Below are 23,988 nucleotides of genomic sequence, written 5' to 3' on the forward strand. Positions count from 1 at the left end.
CGTAACAAAATCATATGTTTTATATTAGTCTAATATTTCAATTATTATCCAAATATCAAACTTACACGATCAATATCCATTGATAGATCTTCCATATAGGAGATACTTCTATCAGTTGTTACACTAAATGAAACAGCAGTGGTACTGAACAATAAGAAATTAACAGAGATGAATCTTTCTGGAACTAATTTGTAAATAATGACCCTAATACTCGGCTTCAGCTGAGAAGCGTGAGGCAAGATGGGTTTCAGTCACCTGTGCGCTGCCCCATCCTGTGGCTGGTGTGCTGCAGGGATCACTGAGATATTCCAGCCATGTCCCCTTTCCCTTAATCACTCCCCGAATCAACTGGCCTCAAGGAAGGAGTGGCATAGGAGCCAGCATGGCATGAGGATACCATCCAAGGATCTCCCTGCAGTGGACTTACCCTCCAGTTGTCATCAAAGTGCCAATAGTGTTCCCACAGATCAGGTATGTTCTATCTTTTCCTAGTGCAGGGGAGCATCTCATCTCATATCCATCAAGGACCAGTCCAAACGTTTAGTATTGAATTGAGCAACATGAAAATGTGTGCACTGTACCTGTTGTTTTGTTCTAGATGGTGCCACTCTAGCCATGGGATTCATTTCCAGAGCCACACTCCCTTTGGGAGACTGGGGAATAAAAGAGCAATGGTCAAGAGGCAAGGAGGAAAAATCCCACCTGATTACATCCTTGTCACTGGAAGAGGAAAAAGGTCTGTCTTATGGTGCCAGTCTGGTTAAGGGAGAACCCATTCTGGACTGAGAGCAAAGGTATTTACCCTTTTATATTATAACAAGTATGTCTGAGAAATATTCCTCTAAGTGCAGCCCAGGGTAAACCTGGTACAGTAAGGTTCTACCAGTCCATTTGACTTGTCAGTCCCTTTAAACTATAGCCTAAGCACATACAAAGTCTAATTGCAGGGTGGAGGCTAAAAATGTTCTCTGAATCCTTTCATTTCATGCTAAAGATTATGCTTCTCCAAACTTTCTGAACCTCTGGGATCTGACCAATTGTCTGGAAATAGTATCACAGTTTTTCTTGTAAAAGCTTTGGCAGCCATACTTTGAGAAAATATCTTGTGCACTTTGCATTTTTACAAGCAATTCCTGTAATTCTCAAACTAATGGAGGGAAAAATATTAGGCAAGTATTTCAGTGTTTTTAAAGAAGCTTGGGTAGTTTGAGAGTTATTACTTTTTTTCAAACTCATTCCCCATCCCTTACTATTATGTGGGTTCACCATTACTGTTATAAAAATGTGTGTATTATAGACCTGCCTTTGGAGGAACTAAGGGCCAAATTTTTAAAGCTATTTAGTCACCTAGTGGGGTTTTCAAAAGTACCTAGGTGCCTAAAACCAATTGAAATCAATAGGATTTAGTTACCTACGTGCTTTTGAAAATTCTACTTCGCACCTAAATACCTTTAAAAATCCAGCCCTAAGACTCTTCCCGCTAGGCACTTATAAAAGGGTGGCCTGCCCCTTTAAGGGCCAGAGGCCTGGGGACTACCAGCCAGTTTACTAATCAGATGCAACTGAGAAGTGGACAGGTGTTCCTTAAAAAATGCTGCAGGAGTGGACTCAATGGACACGGGGGCTGCCAGGGGGAGGGTGTCTTCTGTTGCTCTCCTTGAAGAGAGAGAGCTGCTGAAGAGAAGTAAAAGGCCAGACCACAGCCAGACAGCTGGGGGAGCAGGATCTAGCACAAGAAGAGGCAAACAAGGGGAAGGACTCCAGGGAAGAGGCCCTGAGGGTCAGTGACTCAGGGGAAGCTGGGAAGCTGGGCCTCTGATGACTCAGCATTCTATGAAAAGAGCGGGAAAAACTCTGTGGAACATGGGACGGGTAGGTGGGGGTGAAACGTCTGTAGAGGATTGAGCTCAAGAATGGTAGAAGTTATGTTCTGTTAATTTGGCTAGTGGAACTGACGATGAGCCCAGGTGGAGTGGAAGATCTTATTGCTCATTGCTTTTGAATTGTGGGATATATCATTTGGTTTGGACTTCGGTTACCTCAGAAAGGGGATGGAATTGAATGTGACCTGGCTGGAGGGCCGAGTCCCCACACTAGACCACCAGAGCGTGAAGGAGGAGATGGGGTGAAGTTGCAGCAGTGCTGGGCCCTGTCATGAGGGAGTGCCTCTGGAATGGTGAGTCTTGCAACAGCACGGCTATTCTTGAATGTTTCCTTGACATTTTAAAGTACGAGAACAGAGTGAGGAAAACATTCCTCATACCCACCTGCTGTCCCAGTGAGCATCTGAAGGCTTCTGACAACTAGTTCTTATACCCTGAGCCTGACAGCTGATATCTGTATCAGATAGGACACCCTGCATTGAAAATGCTGCAGCATGAGTTTCAACATCCAACAATGTCACCCTGTTAAGGTAGAGAAGTGTGTGTTTGGTGACAAGGTAACCTACTTTCACTACAGAACTTGGAATGGACAAATGCAAACTGTACAGGAGGAGACGAATATCTGCAATGTGGTTATGGCATAAGTTGGGGATCTCAAGAAAATTAACGATTGGCTCAGTGAGGACGGGCTACTCACTGCAGTGTGGTTACTGAGAACAGTTTTAGCAAAGATGAGTTTTCTGTTCTAGCAGAGAGAAGCATCTTTCAGTATTCCTAGTGCAGAGATTAATTCACTTCAGTTATACTGACTGTCAGCCCATTTCTGTCTTATAGGCGGAGAATTATACCAAGTGAATGTGTCGAAATTTGAAATTGCATTGTCTTTGTAGGATCAAGGAACCCCTCTCCCTTGATGTTTAGCAGACTAATAGAATCCCAGGTTGTGTGACATGAACTCTGCTTTTCCTCCTCTTTCAGGCTCCTCATAGAGATATAGAAACAGGCTGTGTCTGGGTCCAGGCCACCTTTAAAGTAAGCAGCAATGACCAGTGCACAAAGGGGAAAGGGGGGAGAGATGTAAAAGATCATACAGGATCATATTTCCTCCTGGGGACCCACATGTTCTGCTACAGTTCAAGAAAAGCCAATTGACTTTCAAACTCTCTCAGATCATCTGTTTTCCCAGTTTCCAGCAGGTCATCTTCATTGAAACACAGTAGAGACGCTTCCATCAGGGTTTTTATTCCTATCCTTTTCTAAATATTGTCTCAGAGGAGGCTGTTGTACCATGGCTGGTTATAGTTCTATGGGTATCTATATACCACCCAATGATAATACCATGGGAAATGGGCTTCATACAAAGAAATCCATTTACAATAGAAAGAAAAAGCCAGTTGGCTCTGATGTCTCATCAAAGCAAATACTCTGAAACTTCCTTCTTTTTAAAGCTATTACTAAGTTCCTGTTTGTTGGTTTTTAGCTTCCCAGCAGTCACCACATGAGAGAGCTAAACACCCTAATGGATGGTACCGATGGCCATGACATTTCAAATTCCACCACAGGATCCTGGCAGGTCTACAATCCTTTGCATTTCACCCACAAAGGGAGAGAGTCATAATATTGATACAGAAGTCAGACAACAGTAAAATACACTGCAATTCTGAGCCAATACAATTCTCCTTCCCTGCAAACTCTATATTATACAGGCACAAAGAAAAAGATGCTATTGGGGATAAAAATCCATCTAAATTCTATCAGATCAAAACCAGCACTGCATCAGGACTCCTTAAGCCAAACCGGGGTCTTCTCCATCGGGTATCAGAGAAGCCTGGTAAAAGATCTAAAAGCAGTCAGTCATTGCAGAGGGCTGCACTTCAAATGCCATGGTTTATAACAAATGGGACATTGTACAGCATTTATAAGTAATTATTAGATTATATGGGATTCAAAGTTTAAAGTTCTTCCAGTTGTTTTTGTATACAGATAAAAAACAAAGGGGATGGGACCACATGCAATTGACATCATTAGAATGGCCTGGGTGAAACCTAGTGCTTTGTACCAAAAACAAGATCTGAAACTTAAACTGTAAAAAGTTATTAGTTTTTGTCTCTGGAACTACAGAGTGCCATGACACTGTGCTTTCACCTCTGAAATGTTCCTGATGTATCATTTAAGTGACAAATTAGTGCTAAAGGATTAGTCCCATATGGAGCAATGTGCAGAATTCTGGGGCTTTAGAGACTCACTGCATTGGTTCTTCTGACAGGATTTGTGAAAATGATGCTCCCAGGCTTGATTTGTGAGATGCTGGCACTATGAATGCAGAGCAGCAACTAACTGTTGCTTCCCAGCAAGTCCCCTATAGGAGGAAGAGAATGGAGGGACTTATGGTTCTGCATGATTTAAAGAAACAGGACTCTCCTTCAATACACAGAGGAGAATTTTAAAAACAGACACAGGCATTGAGTGACAGGGGCTTGCCAAGAAATTTCCCAATAAGCCTATGGGACAGTCCGGTCCTGGATTATTGGTGCACTGTGACTTTGTTCACCCTCACCCAGTCAGCTGTCAGTTCATTGCTTTATGGAGTGTTGTAGCCTTCCCACATCCAGGACTGCACCCAGGTCCCATTTTGAGGTGGATTTGGAACAATCGTGTAAATTTAAAACAACCCTCACACACACATTTCCTGTTTTTTAGAGTTGTTAACTAGTATCAGTTCTGAAAAATAAGTCCCTAACATTTGCCTCCTTTGGAAATATTTTGCTAATTGACTAAAGTTTCCTTATCTCCTTCCCTCTACTCAACACAATCCTCTAATACCACAAAGCTTCGCCTCTGGGTAACCTTTGAAACTGGCTTCTGCAAGGGCTGAGATAGGAAATTGTTCAAGCAATTAACATTTTAAGAAAACTCTGCATGACTCTGCCTCTGCAAAGCCAATAGGGAAAGAGAGTGGATTGAGGCTGGCCCACACTATAGCATTACCAGCCTAAAGATCAAAGATTACGATGAGTCAGACCACACAAAAATAATGTCTTTTTAAAAAGATTATATGTTTCTATGACCTGTCTTGATTTTGTATCCCCCATGCCTATCCCCAGTGTGTGTGTGAGTGAGAGAGACAATTACTGTTGCACACACTCCCAAATTTATTATTGTGGAGAACAGATTATTTTAACTTGGAATTTTTTGATCTGAGCTGTTCTAGAAGTGTTCAGCAAAATTGTATGATGGAGTATGCTGTGGGATAAAGACTGAAAAGAACATATGTAATGGGGTTCACAGACATGAGGCTTTTCCTCTGGCAGTAAGAAGAATGGTTACCGAACACTCTTGCGATGTTTGTTATGTTTAATCAGGTTGAATAAAAGCTTAATGTTTTTTCAAACCCAGAAGTTGAATGCGTTGTCAATCAGTGTGTAGCAGAGTTCACTCACATAACGCAAGCACCACCTGGTCAAGTGTGCATGCCTGCTGTTTTTCCCCCTCAATTTCTCCACTCACAGTGCCTCCTGTCAGCTGCTGACCTCCTCAGGCAGGTCTTTGGTGACTCAGACCTCTGATCAAGACACACACAGTCCATATGTGAAACAAAACAACCTCCTTCTGGGGTATATTGTCCAACTGGGACTATCTCGCTGTCCTCAGTAATATCCTGCAGCCCTCCATGGGCTCAGTCCCTTAACAGTCCAACAGGGCCCATCACAGTACCCTCAGGTGGGGTCTGGCTACCTGGCAAAGGTTCCTGCTGTGGGATGGAATAGCACCCCAAGGCTTCTTCCTGGAGACTCTTTGCCTTCCCTTAAGTCCTCAGTGACGCCAGCTTTCCCACTGAGCCACTCCTCTTGAACTCAGTTCATGGATCCCAGCTCTCCCTATGAGTCAGTCTCAGTTTGGCCCCCTTCCAGGGGAAACATAGTTCCATACAGCACTTCCTTGGTCTTGTTTAAACTTCCTTGCTCAGGGCTTAGCCACTTCCTCAAGGGCTGTTTGGGGTGGGGAGGGCCCAACCCCATTCACTACTCCGGATCCCAACTTATCCCTATAAGTAGCATGCATGTGCCACATCCCTTTAACTAACTACATTTCCCTGGGCCACTTCCCCATGACCCTTATCTTCTTTGAGCCCAGCCAGCCAGAAGCACCTTCTTCACTCCCCAGTCCCTGCCCTCTACTGAACTTCAAGCCCTGCCACTCCTTTTATATAGTCCTGCTGGGCCCTGATTGGCTGCGTCCCACGCAGCCACTCTAGACAGCTTGGAGGACTCTCCTTTACTGCCCTTTTCTGGAGCAGGGACCACGAGACCACCAGGAGAGGGACTCTGGGGCTGGTACACCCATCTGACAGCGGGTTTTGAAAAGATCTGCAGGGTCCTTCGAGAGAGAAAGGTAGGAAAAGCAGCCAGGACCACTCCATATTTACAGGCAAATGGCCCCTGGTGCAGGAGCTCTCATCCCAACATCTGCCCAGCAATTAATTCTGACCCCCCTACCTTCAAATCAATCCAGTCCCTCAAGTCCCCACATCAGTTGGGACACCAAGCAGTTCTGCTTGTCCCCCTCACACTCCACCAATTCAGCCCCCCAGCCTGACCTCTGCTCCTCCTGGAGTTCTGCAACCCTCCCCCCTCATCCAGAAGCTTGGTGGGGCCACAGCAGGGTCCCCTCTCTCCCTTCCACTCTCTCTATCCATTCCTAGACTAGGGTCTGCGGAGGAGCTGTCTTGTTGCTTACAGGAGCAGAGGTTGAGGAGGGAATGGACGTACCCTGAGCTACTGGACTTCTGCTGCTGCCCCTTTCTACCCCCGCTAAAATGGCTTCAGGCTGAAAAGAAGAGGGGAAAGGGGGGAGATCTCTTCCTACAGCAGCTCTGATTTGTTGCTATTCCCCAGCAGACCGAAGTGGGGAGGGCAGGCAGCCAGCCAGAGGGAGATTTCCCCAGAGGGGTGGAGCTTCTTGTGTCATCACAGACTGGGATGCACCCTCAGCTAAAATCCTGTTGCTCCCTTGCCCCTCCAAAAATCACAGTGCGTGCTGACATCACTGTGAGCAGGAACTTCAGAGCAGGCCTCAGGCTCCTCCCCCAGATCTCTTAGCCAGCTGGCAGGCCCCTCTGAAGCTCAGCTCCACAAGACCCTTTGCAAGTTTCTACTAGCTCAGAAATAGATGAGAGGGTTACTCAACTTGTGCAGTAACTGAGGTTCTTCGAGATGCGTGTCCCTATGGGTATTCCACTGTAGGCAGAGCGTACTGGCACTGCTGATCAGAGACTTCTGGTAGCAGTGTCTGGTCAGGATGCGCATGCTCAGTAGGCACCTTGTGGCCCCCCCTTAGTTCCTTCTCTACCACAAAGCTCCAATCTAGAACTCTAGAGTAGAGGGGAGGAGGGTGGGTAGTGAAGGAGGTGGTTTTGGAATTAAAGAATAAAATTGTCAGACACATAGAAGAACATAAATTGTTGTGCAAAAGTCAACATAGTTTCTGTAAAGGGAGATCATGTCTTACTAATCTATTAGAGTTCTTTGAGGGGGTCAACAAACATGTGGACAAGGGGGATCCAGTGGACCTAGTGTACTTAGATTTCCAGAAGGCCATTGACAAGGTCCCTCACCAAAGGCTCTTCCGTAAATTAAGTTGTCATGGGATAAGAGGGAAGATCCTTTCATGGACTGAGAACTGGTTAAAAGACAGGGAACAAAGTGTAGGAATAAATGGTAAATTTTCAGAATGGAGAGGGGTAACTAGTGGTGTTCCCCAAGGGTCAGTCCTAGGACCAATCCTATTCAATTTATTCATAAATGATCTGGAGAAAGGGGTAAACAGTGAGGTGGCAAAGTTTGCAGATGATACTAAACTGCTCAAGATAGTTAAGACCAAAGCAGACTGTAAAGAACTTCAAAAAGATCTCACAAAACTAAGTGATGGGGCAACAAAATGGCAAATGAAATTTAATGTGGATAAACGTAAAGTAATGCACATTGGAAAAAATAACCTTAACTATACATACAACATGATGGGGGCTAATTTAGCTACAACTAGTCCGAGAAAGATCTTGGAGTCATTGTGGATAGTTCTCTGAAGACGTCCACGCAGTGTGCAGCGGCAGTCAAAAAAGCAAACAGGATGTTAGGAATAATTAAAAAAGGGATAGAGAATAAGACGGAGAATATCTTATTGCCCTTATATAAATCCATGGTAAGCCCACATCTTGAATACTGCATACAGATGCGGTCCCCTCATCTCAAAAAAGATATACTGGCATTAGAAAAGGTTCAGAGAAGGGCAACTAAAATGATTAGGGGTTTGGAACGGGTCCCATATGAGGAGAGATGAAAGAGGCTAGGACTTTTCAGCTTGGAAAAGAGAAGACTAAGGAGGGATATGATAGAGGTATATAAAATCATGAGTGGTGTGGAGAAAGTGAATAAGGAAAAGTTATTTACACGTTCCCATAATATAAGAACTAGGGGCCACCAAATGAAATTAATGGGCAGCAGGTTTAAAACAAATAAAAGGAAGTTCTTCACTCAGCGCACAATCAACCTGTGGAACTCCTTGCCTGAGGAGGTTGTGAAGGCTAGGACAATAACAGGGTTTAAAAGAGAACTGGATAAATTCATGGAGGTTAAGTCCATTAATGCCTATTAGCCAGGATGGGTAAGGAATGGTGTCCCTACCCTCTGTTTGTCAGAGGGTGGAGATGGATGGCAGGAGAGAGGTCACTTGATCATTACCTGTTAGATTCACTCCCTCTGGGGCACCTGGCATTGGCCACTGTCGGTGGACAGGATACTGGGCTCGATGGACCTTTGTTCTGACCCAGTATGACCATTCTTATGTAAGACTCTTGGGGTTGTGAATAATCCAAACGGTAGCACTCTGTATTGGAAGTGGTGTTTGCCAACCTTGAAATGTAGGAATCATCTGTCTGCTGGGTGTATAGTTATGTGAAAGTATGTGTCTTGTAGGTCGAGGGCTGAAAATCAGTCCCCTTCTTCCAGTGCAGGGATTATTGACATCAGTGTGACCATTTTTAATTTGTGCGTCCGAACAAATTTGTTGAGTTTCCTGAGATCTAGGATGGATCTCCATCTCCCATTTTTCTTTTGTGTTAGAAAATAGTGGGAGTAGAACCCTTTCCCTCTGTGTTCTGTTGGAACCTGTTCTACGGCACCTATTTGGATGAGCTGTTTCACTTCTTCTATCAAGAGGTGCTCATGAGAAGGGTCCCTGAAGAGGGACAGGGAAGGGGAGTGGGTAAGAGGAAAGGAGGTAAAGGTGATGGTAAATCCAGATCTTATTTCCAGTACCCAACTGTCCATCATAATGGCTGCCCAGACTCGGTAGAATGGTTGAAGACAATGGCCAAAAATTTGCGTATGGGATATAATTTGCACTGGAAGTCGTGGGAGGTCAGTCAAACCCTCGACCAAATCCTCAAAATTGCGGCTTGTTTGATGGTGTTTGTGACATCAAGGTCCGGTTTTGAGGTGGTTGATTTCTTTGTGCCCGGTGGTGAGGTCTACAGTTGTCAAATGGATGTTGCTGTTGTCATTGATTTGGGTTGTCCCAGTTCCTGTTATATGGTTAGAATCTTCGACGTCTGCTTGGGGGCGTGTTTATTCCTCGTGTACATAGAGTTGCCTGTCAGTCTTTTAGTGAGTGCAAGACGTCATCAGCTTTTGCTGTAAATAACTTTTCTCTATCGAAAGGGAGGTCTTCTACTTCTGATTGAAGTTCTCTGGATATGCCCAATGCTTATAGCCAGGAGGCTCTCCTCATTACTATGGCTGTAGCTGTTGTACAGGCTGCTGTGTCAGCAGTGTCTAGTGCAGCTTGTAATGCTGTTTTTATTATTAGTTGGCCCTCCATCACTATGGCTTAGAACTGTTCCTTCTTTTCCTCAGGTATATGAGGTAGGAATTCATTCATTTTTTGATAGTTATCATGATCGTTTGTCGCTGGCAGTGTTGTATAATTAGCCATTCAGAATTGGAGGGTCACAGATGAATATACCTTTTGGCCAAAGAGATCTAATCTCTTGGTGTCTTTTTCCTGGGTGTATTCTTAAATTGGGGTTGTTTACGCCTCTGGTTTACAGCGGCCACTACCAATTAATTTGGTTGAGGGTGGGAGAATAGGAAGTCCACTCCTTTATTGGGAACATAATACTTTCTGTCGGCCCTCTTACTCGTCGGTGGTATGGTAGCTGGAATTTACCCGATTGTGTCCGCGGGTTCCAACAGTGCAGCATTCACCGGGAGTGCTATTTTAGTTGTGGATGTAGGGTGGAGTATCTTTAGTAGCTGATGTTGATTGTCCGTCACCTTTTCCAGTGTGATATTTTGGCTATGGGCCACCCTCTTAAACAATTCTTGGAATTGTTTCGGATCATCCATCACCGTGGCTGAAGTGGGCATGACTGCCTCATCTGGCGATGAAGAGGAGTTGTTGTCCAGTGACATATCTTGTGTTTCGTCCAACTCCTCTATAGTTTCCTCAGGAGTCTCTGATGGTTCTGGGGCTGTCTCTGCAGGTCGTCATATTTGCTTCCTTTGAGGAACATGGATTCCTTGCATTTGCGCTCTGTATGTCGCCCATGGGTCCCAATGTGCCCATTGCATTGGGAATGGGAAGGGTGGGCACATCCATGGGTTGGTCAACCATGGAGGCATATCTCTGCTCGGACGTGTTTTCGTATTAGTAAGTGGTGGCTGAGGTTCAGCATCGGAGGGGGAGGAGTGACCTGAGTAGAATAATCCCTCCTCCAAATCTTCTTCCTCCTCGATAGAGAAATGCGGCACGGATGTTGGGTCTTGGTTTATTGGTGCCAACGGCACTGGGGAGTCATCGGTATCGAGTATAGGGGACCCTGGTGTTGATGCTATTGGTCTGATCGGGGCTGGGGTCATTGGTGACATATACGTCTGTTTGGGCACTTGCCTTGGTACCGATATCTTGTGTGTCACTTTAGTCAGTGCCGATGTGGCTAGTTTAGCCTTTGCTGGTAACTGCTCTGATGGAGTCTATATTGGGGGTGGCATCACCGGTTTAGGTTATCGTCGGCACCGGGTCTTTCCTTGGGGTTGACAGTGCCGCGGAGGAGGAAACAGTCTTATGCCTTCCACTCAACTCCCTCTCTTTATTGTTCGTGCTCACAGTGTGGCCAAGTGCTGGATGTGCCCGGAGCATCAAATGTGCCAACCCTGCTGGCCATTGGCACCAACGGTAATGATCTCACCGGAGACCATTTTCTCTTTAATGGCTCCTTCTGCGATGGTGAGGCATCCCTTTTCCTCGATTTTCTGGAGGTTAGGGTGCTTCCCCTGTCGGGGGAGGGGGATGAGGGGGGTCCTGGAGAGTTTTCTCTCCTGTCCTTATTGTTGTCCAATAGAGGAGTAACGGATTTCTCCATCAAAATCATTTTTAGTCTCGGATCCCCGTTTCTTCTTGCTCTGGCTTTGAGATTGTTGCAGTGTGTGCATCTCTGAGGGACATGCGTCTCTCCTAAATAACGGATGCACTGCGAGTGTCCGTCTGAGTCAGGCATCGCTTCCTTGCACAAAGTGCATCTTTTGAATCCAGGCGAGCCTGGCATTATTTTACTATATTTTAACTATTTATAAAGAACAACAGGGTAGATGATCTCTCCATTTTTGGGTTTTGTTTTTTTTTTACTAGTTTGAAAACTAAAACTTAAGAGGAAATCTACAGTATCTACTACCCAAAGCTACCTATTAACTAACTCCACTGTCTAATTATTTTGTTATTTCACACACTGCTCATGGAGCTCTGACTGCAGCTAAGGACGGTTGAGAAGGTACTGAGGGGGGCCAGGATACACGAATGCTAACGGTGCCACAAGATGCCTACTGCACATGTGTGTCCCGACCAGACATTGCTACCAAAAGGCTCCGATCAGCGGCGCTGGGACGCACCGCCTAGAGTGGAGCACCCGCAGGGACAGCACTCGACCAAGAACTGTCAGTTCAGTACACTGAACCAGTCAGCTTGGTTCTAGGGTGGGCAAGCAGGGTGGTTGTCCTGGGCACTAACTACCAGGGAGCGCTGACCTACCGTACCACTCAGTTTTTGTTTCCATCAAAAGAGCATGAGCTGCTCCTGGAATCAGTGGTGCTGCTAATAGCTTTGTGACCCCCTGATCTGCTCAAATCCTATGGCTGCTCCAAACTCTGTTTATCGCATAGACTCTCCTCCAGCCAAATGCCCAATGCACCATCTAACACCCAGGACTGGGGAGAGGTGTGTGTTAAGAAACTCCCACAAACTACCATGAGAAAAGGTAAAAACCTCCTGGATGAATGAATTGATTTATTGCTGTAGAGGGGCTTTCCCTGGTGATGTAAATCAATACAATCCCCCACAGCCCACCCCAGGTACCCCAAACCAGTCCAACCTCCCTGCCCAATGTGCCCCAGTGACCAAAACTAATTCAGCTCCCCCCAAAAATGCAGTACTGTGACCAAATCAATTCACTGTTCTCATAATTGGGCCTACAAATTTACCCTACTTGTGAATTCAAGTGTAAGCGGTGAGTGATTATTGATAAAATGTCACAATAACCTATAACAATAACTGTTGATGGGAAAAGGTGGGAAAACCACTGGATTATTTAAAACAAAAGGGCCTACTGACATAATTCAAGAACTCGGTTAAGACCATGCTTGGTAAACAAGAGAAGGGCAGGACCAGAAATTGATGGACCAAAATTGGTGTGACAGAAATTAGGCCTAATTAATTAACATAATAATGAGGGGATGGGCTCTTCCATCGCTCACCCACTTTTAGGGTTCTTTGTGGGGGAAATATGGAGGTGTGGAGGTGAAACAAAGGGGAACACTGGCTGACTGAAGGACAAGAGAAGGGGGAAGGAAGGAGCTTCACCATCACGGCTGTCACTGCCAGTGTCCTAGGACCCCAGACCTTCTTCATCCTAATCCTGAGAGATCTCCTGAACAGACGCAAATAACACTGTCACCTGCACCAGCTCCCATTAAAACCTGAACACCACCTGGGATGTGAGACTCTGTCTTACCCTCCAGTCCCACCACATGTGTCCTTTTTCTTCCCCAGACAATACTGCTTATTTTGCAACACTGCTGTCAGCCTGTGACCAGAAGGAGACAGCTAAAAACATGCCCCAAACAACCTGATGTTAGTACAAGTTTCCCAGGTCTTTGAATGGCTGATAAGAGCATGCACTGTGTCTGTGTTTTTCCAGCAGTTAGGTTGTAAGTGAGACTCAACAGCAGAGACACAAGCTGCATTTTCTGTCTTTGCTCCTCTTTTCTTTCCCTTTTGGTCTGTTTCTCTTGGTTTTTTTCGGAAACAGGATTGGAGTTTAACAACAGCAGCTCCAGTCTCTCTCAGCTAACTTCTTCACTTTTTCCCCAAAAGAAGAGTTATTTTTAATACTATCCAACAGACTGTCAGATGGGGGTTTTCTGTTTAAAATCTCTCTCCAGCTAAGGGGAACAAGGAGTGTTAAAATTAAAGCTTACTTGATACTTTACATTTCCAGAGCTTTGTTTCTACTTCCTGTTCCATATTTTTAGTAACAGATGACAAAGATTTTGAATGTTTTGTTTGCCCTGGTACTAAGTAGGCTTTCTATACCAAACTCCGAATCTTCAACGTTGGACTGTGAGAGGGTCACGTTAACATTCCTGGTGCTTTCGGCCCATTTATTCTATCTACATTAATACAACATCATCTTCCCCTGCCAATACACCTCAGCAACCTAAATCCATTCAGCTCCGACCCTCCACCTCCAATGCACCGTGGCAATCACAAGCAATTAATCTTTCCCAAACCAAAACAATTCACCTCCCTCCTCTCACAAGGCACCTCAGAGAACAAAAAACAAATCAGCTCCCCCCACCCAGCTCCCACACCCAAAGAACGCCAGCAACCACACCCAGCAACCTAATGACAGAGGATGTGGAAAAAGCTAATGTACTCAATGCTTTTTTTTTGCCTCTGTCTTCACGAACAAGGTCAGCTCGCAGACTACTGCACTGGCCAGCACAGTATGGGGAGAAGGTGACCAGCCCTCTGTGGAGAAAGAAGGGGTTCAGGACTGTTTAGAAAAGCTGGCCGAGCACAAGTCCATGGGGCCGGATGCACTTCATCCGAAGTTGCTAAAGGAGTTGGCGGATGTGATTGCAGAGCCATTGGCCATTATCTTTGAAAACTCATGGCTATCGGGCGAGGTTCTGGATGACTGGAAAAAGGCTAATGTAGTGCCCATCTTTAAAAGAGGGAAGGAGGAGGATCCGGGGAACTACAGGCCAATCAGCCTCACCTCAGTCCTTGGAAAAATCATGGAGCAGGTCCTCAAGGAATCAATTTTGAAGTACTTAGAGGAGAGGAAAGTGATCAGGAACAGTCAGCATGCATTCACCAAGGGCAAGTCATGCCTGACTACCCTAATTGCCTTCTATAATGAGATAACTGGCTCTGTGGATATGGGGAAAGCAGTGGACGTGTTATTCCTTGACTTTAGCAAAGCTTTTCATATGTTCTCCCACAGTATTTCTGCCAGCAAGTTAATGAAGTATGGGCTGGATGAATGGACTATAAGGTGGATAGAAAGCTGGCTAGATCATCGGGTTCAATGGGTAGTGATCAATGGCTCCATGTCTAGTTGGCAGCCGGTATCAAATGGAGTGCCCCAAGGGTCAGTCCTGGGGCCGGTTTTGTTCAATATTGTTGGGGACACTGGGGCATGGCCACTACGTAACTCGAGGGGATGGAAGACCACGAGTGTCGATGAAGCCCCCTCGCACTAGGCCCAGGTGTCCTTGCCCCCCCCCGCCTGGAGGCACTCGCAGCAGCTATGCGTACTAGGCCCAAGTGTCCTTGGCCCCCCAGCCTGGAGGCACTCGCAGCAGTTATGCTGAGGATCTGCAACAATATGTTGCAGAGTCAGACTGCCTGAAACTAAACAAGGACAAACAGGACAGATATGGAAGAACAATGCTGAATAACAGCAGCTTTATGTATAATTTAACAAATGATACAAAAAACAAGGGAACTAGCTGGTAACTGGATTGGCTGGCTATATGGATACTTAGGGCAGCTTGCTATTGGATAAGTATGCTGAAGAAAGGATGTATAAAAGCCTGTGTAACTTCCTGCTCTGTGTGCAGGATTTGAGATTCTATTCTCCCTGTACCTTGTTTGCAGCTGCAAATAAACTTTTCTGCTTCTCCACCCCATTGTGATTATTGGGTGAAGCACACCGGGTAGCGAACCCCCCCCACTGTTGTTTTGCCTCTCAGCACTGGGTGCCGGCAACAATATCTTCATTAATGATCTGGAGGATGGCATGGATTGTACCCTCAGCAAGTTTGCAGATGACACTAAACTGGGAGGAATGGTAGATACGCTGGAAGGTAGGGATAGGATACAGAGGGACCTAGACAAATTAGAGGATTGGGCCAAAAGAAATCTGATGATGTTCAACAAGGACAAGTGCAGAGTCCTGCACTTAGGACGGAAGAATCCCATGCACCGCTACAGACTAGGGACCGAACGGCTAGGCAGCAGTCCTGGAGAAAAGGACCTAGGGGTTACAGTGGACGAGAAGCTGAATATGAGTCAGCAGTGTTTCCTTGTTGCCAAGAAGGATAACAGCATTTTGCGCTGAATAAGTAGGAGCATTGCCAGCAGACTGAGGGATGTGATCATTCCCCTCTATTTGGCATTGGTGAGGCCTCATCTGGAGTACTGTGTCCAGTTTTGGGCCCCACACTACAAGAAGGATGTGGAAAAATTGGAAAGAGTCCAGCGGAGGGCAACAAAAATCATTAGGGGGCTGGAGCACATGATTTAATGAGGAGAGGCTGAGGGAACTGGGATTATTTGCAGAAGAGAAGAATGAGGGGGGATTTGATAGCTGCTTTCAACTACCTGAAAGGGGGTACCAAAGAGGATGGATCTAGATTGTTCTTTAGATGACAGAACAAGGAGTAATGGTCTCAAGTTGCAGTGGGGGAGGTTTAGGTTGGATATTAGGAAAACCTTTTTCACTAGGAGGGTGGTGAAGCACCGGAATGGGTTACCTAGGGAGGTGATGGAATCTCCTTCCTTAGAGGATTTTAAGGTCAGGCTTGACAAAGCCCTGGCTGGGATACTTTAGTTGGGGATTGGTCCTGTTTTGAGCAAGGAGTTGGACTAGATGACCTCCTGAGGCCCCTTCCAACCCTGATATTCTATGATTCTATGAATTCATCACCCAAACAAGAATAACTAATTTCAACTTCCCCTCTCACCAAAACAATCACTCCTGACAACACAAAGCAATTCATCTCCCTCCCCAAAACTCACCCCAACCACAAAAGGAAAGTCAGCAATCTTTGCAACTTCTACCGGGTAATCAAAATATGACTCTGCCCCCATAGCACAAATTAATTATTTGGCTCCCCTCCCCCAAAGCATCCTGGTGATGAAAACCACACTGCTTTACCTAAAAAGAAGAGACTAGTGGTGAAAATATTAACCCCATTCTATCACTTGGGCAGCATAGGTAAGGCACAGTCAATCAATGGCATAACTACAAAGGGAATGCAACTCTCCTGATTCTCAGTCTCCCCTTCTAAACTTTTCTAGAGTTAACTATTGTTCCATATGTGATAAATTACTGCTTCTGAGGCTTAATGCAGATAGATACAACAGAAGCCAGGTGTTTTCTGTTTCCTGTGCTAAGCTCTCAGGATCATAAGTTCAAAAAAAAAAAAAAAAAAAAAAAAAAAAAGGCCTCTGTCACTTGAGCTAAAGAAGAATTACCAAAAGCTCTCAATGTTTGGGCTTTTATTCTCTTTCTGGGCTAGGGAGGACAAGATAATCACAAACACTTGGGCAGACCAAGCAGGGATGCACACATACATAAGACCCAGTATATTGCCTTTTGGGGAGTTAGCACCTGGTTGTCATGGCAATTCTGCTACATCTTTCATTATGACATCACCTGGCCCAAGCACAGCTTCTGGGGCACTGAGCTCTAGTCAGTGCTCAACTTGGCTTCCATGAGAGCTGGTTGGTGCTGTACTGCACTGCAGCGATTTTTGAAATCCCTGTGGTGTCAGACACCAGATTTGGCATTCTGACCTTTGATAGAAGTAAGTGAATTTTCTTAGATGGCCAACATAACACAGTTGTGTAAACTGTCTATTAATTGAGTTGTGGGTCCACAGGGGTTTCAGATCAGTTGTTAGTGACTGTTTAAAACATTTCTTCTGTACTTCTGAAGAGAAATTCTTCCTATGGAAAACATGAGGAATAAATAAAAGCTTATATCTCAGCATGTTCGGAATTATAGCAATACGTCTACTGGGATGTTTGGTCCAACTGTACTATAGTCAGAGTTCTCTGCTTACTGATACATTTTGGCAATAAAATACAAAATCCCATTTACTGTAATCAGATTGAGGCTTTCAGGTAATATCCACATTGTGGGTCTCTCTGGTGGGTCTGTACTACCACTGGACATTCAGCAGGCATTCTCACTAAATGGTTCTGGTAGTTAGATTAGGGAGGCACAATTCTTGGGCTCTACCCTCACTTCAGGCATTGATTTGCTGTGGCTTGGGGAAATGATTCACCTTTGTGGTGCCTCGCTTTATTCACCTTTAAAATAGGGATAATGGCAAGGATTTGAAAAGATGTTGAATAACTTATTATTTGGCATTTTGAGCTCCTTGAAGGCAAAGTGTAATGTCTGGCCTAATCTAAAGCCAATTACATTCAATGGAGACCCCTATTGACTACAGTGGACTTTCAATTACATCCATTGTGCAGATAATGTGATTCATATACATAGAAAGTGAATTCATATTTCATCCTAGATAACTAAAATATTTATCAATATCTTTACTGCACCTCTGTTTATCAATCTTTAAAATGGAGATAATATTTACCTGCTCCACAGTCTGAATTCTGGCTTAAGAATTGTTGCCATTTTAAGAATTTTGGAAGCAAGTTGCTAGCTGAGTGCAGTCACTATGACGAGTATCAAAAAAGTCATTTTTGAAAAGTTCAGTATGTATCAGGACATTTATCAATATTTCTTTAACTCCATCAACATTTTCATGTTCGTACTGGGCTTTGACTGGACAAGTCTCTAGAGAGGGCACTATGATCACAAAGACTTGGGTACGCAGGACAGGACTGTACACATACATAACAGCCTGTGCATTGCCCTTTTATGGACCTAACACCTGGCTGGCACTGCATTTCTATCATACCCCTCATTATGAAATCCCCCGTCCCAAGCCCAGCTACCGTGCCTTCAGCTCAAGTCAGGGCTCAGCTTTGTATCAGGAAGAGCCGGTTAGTGGGTTGCAGTATTGCAGTTATTTTAGAAGTTCTGCTGAGTCATAGGGTATTTTAGGATGAGTGCTCCACCATGGGCCAATTTAATTGGTGATCCTTTTTTGCCTGCCCCGTACTCTAAGAGGCTCAGCTCTTTGTTCTTTATGAAGCTTTCCTCGAACAGAGTGAACCTGCTGTCCCAGAGTGAGTATTTGGATTCCTTCACTTCTTTCTCTGTGCATATATTGAGGAGGTGTGTGGACATGTCTGTGCAGAGCTTTGGGAACAAACATGCAATCCAGTTGCCACCATTCTAAAAAGATAAACACAAGACAAGAGATTCTCTGCGGTCATTGTAAGGAAGAACCAAATTCTCTCTCCCCCGGGCACTTTCTGACCAACAACGAGCTCCACCATTCCTTCTCATGTTAACATTCTCTTGCAACGCAAATAGACCTTTCCCAACCTCCTGACTTCACCTTGCTACTATCTAGTTAGTGATCGTTGTATTCTCTCATATCACTGCACTTCAGTGTAAGAGAATGGTCTAAATAACATTTTTTGGATAGTGACTCAAAGACTCAGTTACTGCTACGGCAGAGAAGTTTTAGCTGGAAGTCAGAGTTGCCCTGTTCCTTATTATCCAGAATCCCAGGGCCTGGGATCTGCCACTCTGACTATTTCCATAATGAAACCAGTGGATGGCCTATGCCCACTGATTCGGGCTTGCGAGGCTCAGAATAAGGGGCTGATTAATTGCAGCATAGATGTATCTACTTGGGCTGTGGTCCGAGCCCTAAGACCGTCTGACATTGCATGGTCTTAGAGCTCAAGTTCTAGTCCAAGATCGAATGTCTACAATACAATTAAAAAGCCCCTTAGCAGAGCCCCATGAGCGTGGCTCAGCTGGCACAAGCCACAGCCGCAGGTGTCTAATTGCAGTGTAGACATAGCCTCTGATCATTTTGGGATTCGGAGTAAGATATTTATTTTCCGCTACTTGTTTGGATAGATCATTATAACTCTGATGTCCCATGGAGTGATACAAACAAATATTTGGATACAAAGGTCTTTGGTTGTTCCACTCCGCACAATTATTTTTCTTCTTTCTACTGCCCCACCCAGGACTGAAAGGCTTTGCACTATGGATTTTATTGGAAGCCTGAGGCAAGGATGGGGGGGATTTAAAGAGATTGTAATTGCAGAGATGGATTTAGCTGTGCATTAACAGGGACCATTATGGCACATTGGGGAGAAGTGGATGTGAGAATTGTTCAGCTGCTAATATTTGCATTTATTTTTCTTATTTTAGGACACATTGTATGACAGCTCTGATGCTCACATTCAGTCATTGGCCCCATAAAGTTTGGCCTGGCCATGAAATCCCAATCCCCTTTCCCTCTTCAGTGAGTATTCAAGTTCTCCTTAATTCCAGATTGTGAGTAAATTAAGAATGGTGTGTGGAGAGGGGTGTTTAAGGACTGAAATGCATGTAAGGAATAGTGCTGCCACCTTCCTGAAAATGCAGGACAATTCTCCAGAGCATTCTGGGCATTGTGAGAAAGCTCCACTTTCTTTCTCTCATGTTGGGCACTGTCTGACCCCTAAATAGCCCCAGCAATGACTCCACATCTTAACATCTATAATTGTGAGAATTGTCTTCCACTTCCCCTCATTTATATAGTTCCAACAGTGCTTTACACAGAAGGATGAAGGCAAGATCCCTGCTTGGAGATCCTACAATCTCTGTAGACAATGAACCGGTGAAAAATGTAAAGCCCATTATTCCCCTTCCTATAGTTCTTTGTCTGCTGTTCCTGCCTCCTCAACCACAGCAAAGAGTCTTCGATTTATTGCCTCCTTTGAAGGAACATACTTTTTATCAGGGAAAGAAGGAACATTGAGACAGATATAAGTCAAATACAGATTGGCAAAGCTGAAAAGGAAGATAGTTCTACAGTGGCTGATGTTTCAACTCTTTTCCTTTAAGGCTGAGCTCTCCACCACCAGCCACTGAAGCATCACTGGCAGCTGAAGATCCTTATTTTATCCCAGACCAACCTCATATTCTATACTGGGGCTTTCCTGAATGACAACTGACCATCATCTTCCCTGCAGTGAGTATTCAGAGTCTCAGCCATTTGTTTTTGACTGTACCTCAGAAATGGGTTTTCTATTTGCCAATTTGTACACGGCTTTGGATCCTGAAAACAAAAATTCAGAACTCGAGCCTACAGCCATTCTAAGGAGGCACCAAACTCTGACTCGCTCAGAGCACTGTCTGAACTATGACCAGATCCAACAATTCTCATTGAATGAAACTTGTCCTTTGCCAGCCTGCTAGCGCTGACTTATTAATATGTATGCAATGTTTATACAGAGTTCCTTATTCCTTGACTATGGTAGGAGGAAATGCCTCCTTTCCTTTATTGTACACTGTGGAAATACTACACAGGTTTTTGGGGTTGAGATCAGTATTATTTTCAGAAATGTTGTGGGGCCCAGACAAGTTCTCCTCATCCCTTAGACTTATTTACACTGTCAGATTGGTAGCAATATATCTGTTCCTTTCATTGAACAGCTCAGTTCCAAACAGCGAGTCTGCCTTTCTTCTAGTTACCTTGTAGGAGAGAAGACACCAGTAATTGAATCCAGAAACTTCATCGACGTCAATCAAGAAACAACACAAACAAAAAAATACTTGTCCTATATCTCCAAACCCAAGCATCCTAACAGTAGAAAACAGGTGAGGACAAAGATTAGGAACCCTTATTGAGAGCTGATATTTAGTGAAACCTAACCAGAACTCAGAGCTGAAAATGAAAGTTAAGGGAGTTCAGGGTTCAGCCGGAAAGAGGATTATTCCAGTCCCTTAAACTGTATTTGGAACTCTGTACATGCTGCAACTGGACAACATATTGCAGCAAGGATCTATGTCATCTCTATTAACATGCTAAGAATGAGAACAAGTTAAGTTCCTGGAGCTTTATCCTGTCCATGTGGAGAGAGATGTTTCTACCCCCATACACCACAGGTCATTCAAGAGAGGTTTATTCTCTCCCAGTGAACACTGGGTGTTGGATCATATTAAAGAAGTTCTGTATTAAAATCACAAATGAGTTTGATTCCCCATAGTTTAAATTCCAGGGTATTACTAATTAAGAGGTCTCTTGGTTTTTGGTACTGTTTCTCTCCCTCTATGTGTGAAACTTGCAAGCTGCTAATTCTGTTAGTACATTCTAAGAAAGAGTCTGTTCTCAAAGCAATTCTTTGTAACAACCAACTACTCACACAGAGAGAGACTCAAAGCAATATTCTGTAACAACAGAAACAGCACCCAGAGACTCCCCGCCCTTTTGTTGTATTCAGCTCGCTTTGTTAACAATTGTGATTAAAATAGAGATAGAGGATGTATGTGGATGGATGCTTGGTGTGAATAATAACTGAATGATCAGGGAGGTGCCAGCCTAAGAATCCAGTGTCCAACGGCTGAAGAAGGCGTCAAGTGGAAATAGGACCCCCGGAGGGCAGACTGCAATCCACCCAACAGCCTCAAGAATGGGAGAACCAAAGAACAAGATAACATCTGGCAGCACGGAGCCGTCAGGAATGTGCCATCTGCTGATTGATTCAGCAACAGCATGATGAAGCAATTCCCATAGACTGGCATAGGAAGAAATTCCTATAAAAATGGACTCTAGAAAGTGAGAACTTCGGGGTCTGATTCTGCAAACCAACTTCCAGGAGCATCAGATGAGTATCCGACAAGGCCCTGCTCCCTCCTCATGTCCAGGCCACCTGGCCAGTGGCTCGGCATGAGCAACTCTAAGGCTGGTAACTATGATAACAACCTTGCAGAACCTGTGTGTGCGTGTGTATGAATGAATGTGTGAATAAATATGAGATTGAATGGAATGTTATAGCTATAACTGCTTTCTGTATTCACAATAAATGTGGCATTTTGCCTTTTCCCCTTTAATAAGATCCTGCTGGTTTTTATTTTATTGGTATAACATGGGCAGAAATTTAGACTCTCCAGCAAGACACCGATCAGAGGTTTTGTCCCTCCCAGAAGACAGGGATTCGGATTATCCATCACAGATATATGGTCACAACTGTAGAAGCCCCCACAATGTCAGCAATGCAGCTTATGAGCTGCAAAAAAGCTTGGGTGCAGTTACTAGTGTGAAGTCAGGATAATAAGGACCCCAAAACCATAATCTTAGGATGCAGTCTCAGATAATTTGACAGGACTGTCCTGTCTTTCAGTTGCATGAATACCCTGTTTGCTGCCCATCTAGTCTATCATTAAATACAAGGTTGGTGTCACAGCATTAAGTGACAAAAACTGCTTCCCTGGCACAAAGGCAGAGCCTGTAGGTAGAAACACATCAAAGAGACTGACCCTGGCTTATGGCTGCCTGCAGGAGTGTGCACCACATAGAGACTCCAGGTGCCCCAAAATGCATATCTGTGCTCTCTTTCTCTCTCTTGCACCCTCAAGGAGCGATATTGCTGGCCACAATGATGAGGAGAGGAGGACCCAGCAACTACCTGGGGCAATTCCAACAAAAATGTTAGTATCAATGCAGCATCTGTTTAGTCTGAACCTTTCAACTAGTATCTCAGGTATCTCTGCTGTGGGAGATTATAGCATTGTCTGTGAACTTCTGCCCAAAGATCAGGGATGGTGGAGGGGAACTGTGAACCCCCTGAACTCACACGGGGACTCTGGGTTCCCCCAAAGGAAGAATGAGGCAAGAGAGCTCAAGAGGAGGAGAGAAATGAAAAGCAAAAACATGTCAGTTCTTAGTTTTGGACTTTCATTATGGTTCTCAATAATCACACTGCAGTAAGTAGCCAATCCTCTGGCACCCACATCTTATTTAGCTCCACTCTCTTATGCAATAAACACATTGTTTTCCTCACACTGCCCCTTGTATTTCATAGTTTCAAGGAAATATTAAACAGTGCCTAGTTGCAAGAGTTCCACCAAACAGAGTTCTAGAATATTGCACATTCATTTCCTTTTTTTGCATGTACAGAACCACTGACAAAGGCTGAATTTCCTCATCACCAGCTGTACTGATCTGGGAAAGAACACCTGTACTGATGTTAGAACAGCTGCTTCCCACATCACAGGTAAGAGTAAGATGGGTTTCAGAAAACTCTTTCCTTTTGCTCACCACCTTCTCCTTTCTTCTAGTTTAGTAAATTAAGACTAAATTTAAATTGCCCAGAGAACATCTCCCACATCCTACCTATGCATCTTCCCTAGTTTCAATGATACTCATATGAGCATATGAATTTACTTGATATTCTGAAGGATATGTCAGTATCTCCTGTGATTGCTGTAAGAATGAGTTTTTACAAATTCTCCCAAGAGAATATGGAAAACTAAACTGGAAATGTTGGGGTGCTTTTTTAGGTTCCATGTTTGTCGAAAATGGAATATTCATCAAGCTAGAAAGAAACATCTGGAAACGCCATCTGGTTCCAGCCTCATCTCCAGGAAACAACTCCTAGGAGACCACATATTTGGCAAATATCCATGAGAAACATCTCCTATAGAACCACCCACACTCAGCCATAGTTTCATCTATTGGAAACATCTCCTGTGAGATGTTGTACCCTTCGACTGCATGTGCACCAGGAGAAATCTCTACTATGAGACCTCGTATAATCAACTGCAATATCATCGACTGAAAGGTTATACATCTGTATACTACTGTGAACTTCCCAGGTTAAGGACTGCCTTCTGTTTTGT

General features: G+C 44.4%; 1 protein-coding gene across 1 annotated transcript in view; it reads right to left on the minus strand.

The window, feature by feature from the left end:
* Positions 1-23,988, minus strand: part of HRH1 (histamine receptor H1) — a 146,936-nt gene that overhangs the window by 122,144 nt on the left and 804 nt on the right. The window lies entirely within an intron of this gene.

The sequence above is a fragment of the Natator depressus genome, chromosome 7 (genome assembly GCF_965152275.1).
Source record: "Natator depressus isolate rNatDep1 chromosome 7, rNatDep2.hap1, whole genome shotgun sequence".
Classification (NCBI taxonomy): Eukaryota; Metazoa; Chordata; order Testudines; family Cheloniidae; genus Natator; species Natator depressus.